This window comes from Nicotiana sylvestris, chromosome 10 (assembly GCF_000393655.2).
Source record: "Nicotiana sylvestris chromosome 10, ASM39365v2, whole genome shotgun sequence".
Lineage (NCBI taxonomy): Eukaryota > Viridiplantae > Streptophyta > Magnoliopsida > Solanales > Solanaceae > Nicotiana > Nicotiana sylvestris.
Window position 1 is genome coordinate 157586179 of NC_091066.1, and position 9310 is coordinate 157595488.

General features: G+C 35.8%; 1 long non-coding RNA gene across 1 annotated transcript; it reads left to right on the top strand.

Moving 5' to 3' along the window:
- Nucleotides 1-750: 750 nt before the first annotated feature.
- Nucleotides 751-8808, top strand: LOC138880294 (uncharacterized). The gene is made up of 4 exons (XR_011402807.1): nt 751-831; nt 1412-1544; nt 7976-8256; nt 8701-8808. It is a non-coding gene; the product is annotated as an uncharacterized lncRNA (long non-coding RNA).
- Nucleotides 8809-9310: the final 502 nt, after the last annotated feature.

Genomic DNA, 9310 nt, shown 5'->3' on the forward strand with positions numbered 1-9310 from the left:
TGCACGGACGTGTGTGTGTTTCACATGCAAGAATTAATTGCATTTGGATAAGTAGGTTTCCCTTTGAACTTTCCGTAGTGAACTTATATCGGATATACTCGGTCAATCGGTAGATTTAATATTTTTGAGCCGTCGAGCTTTGTTGTACTAGACAACATAAGTCACACAATCAATCCTTAACCATCCATGGTTCTCACGGTTGTGTTCGTTTCAGCCATGAACACCATCTGATTTCATGAGTGCTTAGAGAATGGGCCTTTACTTTCATTCCCCATGAAACGGCTTACACTTCACACTCACATAGGTCACTACAGCATTTTAGGCCTACAACCACACTAATTATAAACCACGCTTGAAAAGAGTTGCCAAAAATATCTATAGATACACTTTATAAGGGTGGCCTTTGATTAGAGTCTTCGGCCACGTTTTTTAAGGTCTCCCTTAAAAAGTGTATTCTTAAAATATAAAGACCACACTTTTTAAATATTGCCAATACACAAATTATGTGGAAACGTTTATTACTTACAATGCAACGTTTTTGAAGAGTTGTTATATTATTATACTAATTGTAACTCTTTATAAGCGTAGTCTAAAAATATATTATATAAAATTTCGCTCCAAATGTTACGATTAATGAAAATATTTTCCCCCAATACAAGACAATCGTCCAAATAATACTAGTGGGAAAACTTTTCCCATTCCTTTTCTCTCATCTGCCGCTTCACCTTCACTACCTTCCTTAACCTAATTCATTTTTTTACATTCATTGTTGCATCTGTCTTTTAGATTACTCTCACCCATAGCAAATCTCCATCCCTTTTCTATTGATAAGTATTTCTTTTGCTTAAAACTTTTCGCTTTTTTCCAATTTTTAGTTTTGTTCTTATACTTTAAGATTCAATTTTTCTAATTTCTTACTAATAGGGAAGAAAAAATAATCTTCTATTGTGTACAATATCTGGGTATCTTGGTACAATCTTTGTTTTATACTCAAAGTTTTAAACTTTTTCTAATTTCAGATTCTTGGGCTAAAAAGAAGTAATTTTGTTTTGTTTAATTTTTGGGTATCAAACTTTTTATTTTTTTACTAATTTCATATTCTTGGGCTGAAAAAAAGTAATATTTTTTGTTTAATTTTTGATATTTTTGTATAGTCTTCGATCTTATAGTTAAAGCTTCAGTTTTTCTAGCTTCTTATCAATGGGGTTGATAGAAGTAATTTTTTTTTGTATAATTATTGGGCTTTGTATAGTCTTTATTCTATACTCAAAGTTTTACTCTTTTTTAATTTCTGATTCTTGGGCTTACATAAGTAATTTTTTTTTGCTTAATTCTTGGCTATAAAAGTTTTAAATTTTATCTTAATTTCATATTCTTGAGTTGAAAATAAGTATTATCGTTTATGCTGCAGGTTGGTTTCGTTTTCCCTCAAAATTTCCTTTATCGTTTGGGAGTAATTATCAAACCCTCTTCCCAAAGGCTATATTATCGTGTATGCACAACTGTTTCAGTAGTTATCAAAACCCTCTTCCTCAAAGCTGCAGGTTGGTTTATTTTGCTGTCAAAATTTCCTTCTTCCTACTGTGGAAAGTAGTTACTCTTTGGGAGTTATACTGGTTATTGAGTCTTGATTTTCTGTTTTTGTTAGTTCTCTTCTATATTAACTTTATCACTAGTTAAATTTTATCTTATTTTTTGTGGTGTGTTAGGTTAATTTTATCACATAAAAATTGTCAAATTATTATTTCACTGCATAAAAATTGTCAAATTATGTTGAATTCTCACAATATTGAATGCAATGTGTGTGTTGAATGAAGACACACCTAAATTGCCTTGTAGATGTTGATTAACAATCTCTTGTTTCATCAATCCACCTGATTCTTGTATTTTTGTAACAATGCCAAAAGGTAACTCCTACAATTGAACAATTCTATTGAGTTGATTACTTGGAATTTTCTGTCCGTGTGCAAATGTCTTTGAACCAGCTGATAGTTCCAATTTGTTGAGTTTTGTGGTCTCCAAAGCATCAATAATTTGTCTATCATGATCTGAAATTTGAGGCTCCTCAATTGTTGTTGTAACAGCAGAATGTTTGGTGTTATGAATCTGCACATTTGTAGCGCCACCTGAGGCAGTTTTAGGAACAAAAGCCGGTGCATTGGAATTGAGTTTGCTTTTAATACTTGAGCTTGGTGATATTCTGGTTTTTCATACATTTGGTAAACCAGCTGAATGATGTGATTCCTCATTACATTCTTCATCTTCAGTAGCATTGAAATCACTGAAATTGCCATCTTCATCTTCTTCAACTTGGTCAGCCCAATTTTTAAGCCTTGGCAAAATTCGATCTATAACCTGATTCTCTTGTTGTATTATTTTTTCAGTAATCACCTCCCTAAGAACTTGATTTGTCTCCCTGATTACTTCATTGTCGTTGCATGTAGATAGCAGAGGCTGCCAAAAACCACCACTATGCTCACCAAACGACTCCACGGTTTGAGAGGGAAATTCTTGTGCCGATGTATTCAAAGTGACCAAAGGTTGCTTGATCATGGGATTGGGATTCAACATCATGGCAACCTGAGTTTCCTTAATAATTTATTCAATTTGTGGACTGGAAAAATGCAACTTAGGTATGCTGGAAAGCATTACTTGTTCACCCTTTAAAATCTTAACTAAATTGTTCTCTGAAGCATTACGTCGAACACTCAATTCCTTGGAAGAAAATACACTGCCTCGCTTGTTGTTGTCACTGGTAGTAGCTGGAATTATTTGTTGCAACAGTTTAGGATCATTTAGAGTTGATGAGTTTATATCAACACCCTCCTCATCTGCTAGGATTTCAAATCTGTTTGGACTGGCGACAGTTTGTAGAGCATTTCATCGATTACCTGAACCCCTCGTCTTTTGCTGTTGTGTCTTCGCACCTGTATGTGTGTTCTGCTTGGTAAAATCTTTCCTTACCACAGTCCAATCATTCCTAGTTGTGTTATTATTAGTCTATTTTCATTAGAGGAAGTTGAAACATGTTCCTGTCCTTCCAAATTATCAGTTGCAGTATTCAAAAGAGTTGTTTGTACACCAGCGTTGGCTAGAACATTTATAGGATTTTGAGGGCACTTATCCTCTTTAGTCACTACCTTTGCACCTGTAGTAGCTGTATTATCCAAAGCATCACCACCTTCTTGTGCACCAGATTTTAAAACCTCACAAGTAGATATAACACCTGCTGGTTTTTCAACATTTTTAATCACTTACTCAACCCTGTAGTAGTTGCATTATCCAAAGCACCAAGACCTTCAAGCTGCACAACAGAAAATTTAAAATCTACTGGTTTTTCGGTTACTTCAAGTGCAGCATTAGGCTGATCACGTAGCCCACCTATGTTTGTTAGGACCACAATGTTTGTTATCAGTACTATGTTTGTTAGGACCACAATGTAGCCTATCGTAGCCATAGGGGCTCTAATACCATAATTCTCCTATATGGCTAGTCCTTTTTTTGTAGAAAAAGGTTTGGACATCTATAAATTGAAGATTCATCCTTCTCATTTAGTAGCATCCACAATGTAGCCATAGGGGCTTGAGAGTAGTGTTTAGGGAGAGAACTTTACGGGACAAGTATTAGTGTGTCACTTGTATTTGCCTCTTCATAAGGTTGTTCTCTCAATATTTTGTACTCTCTTTTTTATATAGTGGATTTCTCATCTCCACGGTGGACGTAGGTCAGTTGACCGATCCACGTTAAATGTTTGTATCTCTTTTGGTATATTTCTCCTTTGCTGTATGATTTATCGTCGCTCAAGGTTTGCTTTGCTAGATTCTGCATGACACCTACTTTTTACGGTCTTAACAAGTGGTATCAGAGCCAGCTTCGAGCGAGGTTCAAGACAGGTTCATCTTGGCGGATTCAGTTCTAGCCACAACATATTTGACGATAATCGTGATTTTTTTCTGAGAAATTTGACCAGTGTGCTATGCACGTTGAGACAAACTTTGTGGTGAAGATTTGGAGATGCGACCTGTTGAAGGCTATGTGAAGAAGGTGGATCAAGTTTATTTTGTCAGAAAATTCCGGCCAAGAGGGAGAATTGTTAGGTGTTTGCCATAATTTTCTTACCATATTTGGTTTTCCTATTTGTTGAAGGAAAGGGCAATATAATTACCTTAACTGGATTTTCCTTTTTGTAGAAGGAAATTATAATTCTCCTATACTTGGCTAGTCCTTTTTCTTGTAGGAAAAGGTTTGGACTTCTATAAATTGAAGATCCATCCTTCTCATTCAGTAGCATCCACAATGTAGCCATAGGGCTTGAGAGTAGTGTTTAGGGGGAGAACTTTACGGGACAAGTGTTAGTGTGTCACTTGTGTTTGCCTCTTCGTGAGGTTGTTCTCTCAATATTTTGTACTCTCATTTTATATAGTGGATTGCTCATCTCCGCGGTGGACGTAGGTCAGTTGACCGAACCACGTTAAATGTTTGTGTCTCTTTTGGTATATTTCTCCTTTGTTGTATGATTTATCATCGCTCAAGATTTGCTTTGCTAGATTCCGCATGACACCTGCTTTTTACAGTCCTAACAAGTGGTATCAGAGCCAGCTTCGAGCGAGGTTCAAGACAGGTTCATCTTGGCGGGTTCAGTTCTAGCCACAACATATTTGACGATAATCGTGATTTTTTTCTGAGAAATTTGACCGGTGTGCTACGCACGTTGAGACAAACTTTGTGGTGGAGATTTGGAGATGCGACCTGTTGAAGGCTATGTGAAGAAGGTGGATCAAGTTTATTTTGTCAGAAAATTCCGGCCAAGAGGGAGAATTGTTAGGTGTTTGCCATAATTTTCTTACCATATTTGGTTTTCCTATTTGTTGAAGGAAAGGGCAATATAATTACCTTAACTGGATTTTCCTTTTTGTAGAAGGAAATTATAATTCTCCTATACTTGGCTAGTCCTTTTTCTTGTAGGAAAAGGTTTGGACTTCTATAAATTGAAGATCCATCCTTCTTATTCAGTAGCATCCACAATGTAGCCATAGGGCTTGAGAGTAGTGTTTAGGGGGAGAACTTTATGGGACAAGTGTTAGTGTGTCACTTGTGTTTGCCTCTTCGTGAGGTTGTTCTCTCAATATTTTGTACTCTCATTTTATATAGTGGATTGCTCATCTCCGCGGTGGACGTAGGTCAGTTGACCGAACCACGTTAAATGTTTGTGTCTCTTTTGGTATATTTCTCCTTTGTTGTATGATTTATCATCGCTCAAGATTTGCTTTGCTAGATTCCGCATGACACCTGCTTTTTACGGTCCTAACAAGTGGTATCAGAGCCAGCTTCGAGCGAGGTTCAAGACAGGTTCATCTTGGCGGGTTCAGTTCTAGCCACAACATATTTGACGATAATCGTGATTTTTTTCTGAGAAATTTGACCGGTGTGCTACGCACGTTGAGACAAACTTTGTGGTGGAGATTTGGAGATGCGACCTATTGAAGGCTATGTGAAGAAGGTGGATCAAGTTTATTTTGTCAAAAAATTCCGGCCAAGAGGGAGAATTGTTAGGTATTTGCCATAATTTTCTTACCATATTTGGTTTTCCTATTTGTTGAAGGAAAGGGCAATATAATTACCTTAACTGAGTTTTCCTTTTTGTAGAAGGAAATTATAATTCTCCTATACTTAGCTAGTCCTTTTTCTTGTAGGAAAAAGTTTGGACTTCTATAAATTGAAGATCCATCCTTCTCATTCAGTAGCATCCACAATGTAGTCGTAGGGGCTTGAGAGTAGTGTTTAGGGGGAGAACTTTACGGGACAAGTGTTAGTGTGTCACTTGTGTTTGCCTTTTCGTGAGGTTGTTCTCTCTATATTTTGTACTCTCTTTTTATATAGTGGATTGCTCATCTCTGCGGTGGACGTAGGTCAGTTGACCGAACCACGTTAAATGTTTGTGTCTCTTTTGGTATATTTCTCCTTTGTTGTATGATTTATCGTCGCTCAAGGTTTGCTTTGCTAGCTTCCGTATGACACCTGATTTTTACGGTCCTAACAATGTTGCCCAGTATCTCGATCAAGGGCAGGATCATTAGAAACCTTAGGATGCCCAGCATCAATATTTACGTTAACAATAGCAGCATGTTGCACAGTAGCACTTTGCTGAGTTTTACTAGTTTGCAATTGCAATATCTCCTGCTGCCCTATGGTTTGATCATGTGCTGAAGCTTCTATCACTTGTTGGCCAACTCTCTTTGCATTCAGAAACTCCCTAGCATCCCCTTTTAACTATTCTATACTAGCCATCTCGACATCAGGCAACAATTCATGCACAGCCCCTTTTTCTTTCTCACTGCTGTCGTCTTCCTTAACCTTACCCATCATCAAACGACATGCAGTTTCTTCATGTCCTTGATGTTTACAGTAGGTGCAGTATTTTGTGAGATTATCATATACAACCTCCTGATAATACTCCACAGATTTTCCAGAAATATTATCCACAACGTGTAACCAAATTCTCTAAGGGTGTTTGTCTAGTAAGTCAAGCCAGACTTTAACATGTAGGCAAGTTATGTAAAGGTATTGGCAACTATGGTAAAATGGCGAAAAGTTGCAAACTTGATGAAAGTTGGAGAAATTAAAAACTGGAAGGGTTTTTCTCTCTTTAACTGATTGTGTTTCTTTAACTGAAGGAAGTTTATACGCATATCTGTAGTTTCTTTTGGAAAATATTGACCTTTAGATTATTGTTCATGAATAGAGCAGCCACCAAATTCTTTTTTTGAGTCATTTCGTCGAGCTCCCAATTCCGTACTAAAAAACTCACTGTTTTTGCCCATTTTTACCACTGCTAGGACGAGTCAATATTTGCTGCTGCATGTTACCATCTTTTACTGTGGTGAATTAATTCCAGTACCCTCTTCATGTGCAAGTGCATCAGAAAAATTTGTAGTGATAATATCCTATGATTGATTTAATGGAGCGCCAGCATTCTTATGTTGATTTTGCCCGCTGCCTGGAGAGTTCCCTTGCTTATTTCCTGAGCTTGCACTTCTGTCCTTAAGCTGCAAACTCCCCACAGCATGATCATTCTCTATATTCAGAGCATCAAAGGTGTTTGAGCAGTTGATTTTCCCTGAATGTAGGATCTTTGCTACTATTCTTGAATCTGGATTTCATGATGCATGCAGTATCGCTTAGAAGAAGGAATTATTAATGATAATGCACTTGTCCCCCCAAAAAAAGATTATCACAAATGATAGTGCAAACTCTCTCCAATTTATTGAAACTACAGTTATTGACTAAAGGTGTGTTTTTTATTGCTAAAACCTGCTTTTTTGTTTTTTGCACCAACATATTTGTCTGTTCTGTGTCTCATGCTACTCTCACCCAAGTTTAGACATGGTGAAGTTCTCTGGCAAACAATTTTAAAGTTTGTGCTGTAAAGGATTAACTTCAACTTTATTTTTGTGTTGCCTAAGTTCATTCTGCTGAATTTTCATTAACTTCGAAATAACCAATCTCCTGGATTTCCATGTCAAAAGCCCCTTTTTTTGATTTACAGAATTGGCATCATGCACGGTAAATAACAATGAAAAATAACAACTGTAGACAACATTATAGGCATGAGTTTGTGATTATAAAATAATATTTAGAGCCTATAAAGGAAGTTTTTGCAAATATGCTGTGGTGAATTCAGTTGTGGTTGTCGCAAGGTGTAAATTTATCCACGATTTCTAGAGAAAAACATGATAATATGCAGAAGTGTGGCAACCGAATAAGGTGGGTACTTGGGGAAAAAATCAGTTCTGTTTGTTTGAAACTTCATATTAAAATGGCTATTATCCTTGTCGCCGAAAAATCTATTGACATTCTTGGCTAAATTTTAAAGTCTGTTAAATTTTTTTAAATCTAATTTGACATGTTGAAACTTATTTTAGTATTTGATCTATCTTGGCTTGTAAGTGATGGGCAATAATATTTTTCTTGACAGGCTGAACTTCAGAATCGTCAAAATTCCGGAGAAACAGCAGATGATGCATTTAGGGTTGTATTTGAAAAGGAGCAGCCTGGTCGGGTTAGATGCTATAGTAGATTGGTGATGACAAGCTCTCTGAAAAAAGATAAAGAAATCACCAAGCTTAAACAAAAGCATGCCAACGAAATAACTTCTCTGAAGGAAGAAATGAAGGAAATGATGAGAGAAGAAATGCGATATTTTTTTAGTCAATTGGTGAAAACCAACACTGGACTGGATTTTCATGATATACAAGGGTGTGTTGGATCTATATTCCTTCACCTATTGATGCAAGTAGTGCATGAGCTATGAGAGGCCATAATCTACCACATTCTTCTGGCTCAACTCATGCCCCGAGTCTTGAAAAAGTATTTATATTTCACCAAATAATATAATGGTAGGGGTAAATTTGATCGGATAGTATAACGAAGATAAATATTGACAATATTTAAAAGTAGAGGGGTATATTTGGCCTTTTTCCTTTGTTATTAAATTAAGTGATTGTTGCGATAATATAAGGAGATAGGTAAAATGTATGTTAATTCATATTTTTGCTTCTCTTTCACTTGTATATCTTTTTGTGTTTGACATTGTTATGCTATAGTTGTGATATAAAATCTCATTAGTTCTTAGTAAGATATAACCAATGGATACTATATATTTATTTCTTTCTAATTTTTAATTTTATTTTGAATGTGTAGGAAAATACGGGTGATGCAATTAGAAATGGTGGCCACAAATCAATTTGATTCATTAAAGTGAATGGTGAAGACCTTTTGAACAATTGTGATGTTAATTTTTATTTTATATTGATACTATAAATATGAATACATTTGGTTTTGTAGAGGTTTTTGCTGGTAAACCTCTTGAACCAACAGTGCTTTATTACTATAGATAGAACGCAAAATATGTTTATTTGTTGAAGTTTATTTCAAGTATATGGATTTGAATTATTTTTATTCTGTTACTTATTATCTAACTTAATGCTTGAGATTATTATATATATATATATATATATATATATATATGTGTGTGTGTGTGTGTGTGTGGGGGGGGGGGGGGGCAGAATTTAATGTAAACAAATATAATTTTTAACCACAAAATTGTGGCTAATACAAATATTTAAAAAATTACTTCGTGGTGTAGATAAAATTGCCACGCTTAGAAAGTGTGGCCATAGGGATTGTCAACCTGATATTGTTAATATAAATGTTGCTCTAGAAGACGCACTTTAAAAGCGTAGTCTATAACGTGACAAAGATCACGCTTCAAATTTGTAGCCTTATGCCATAAAAGTGTGGCTATATGAGA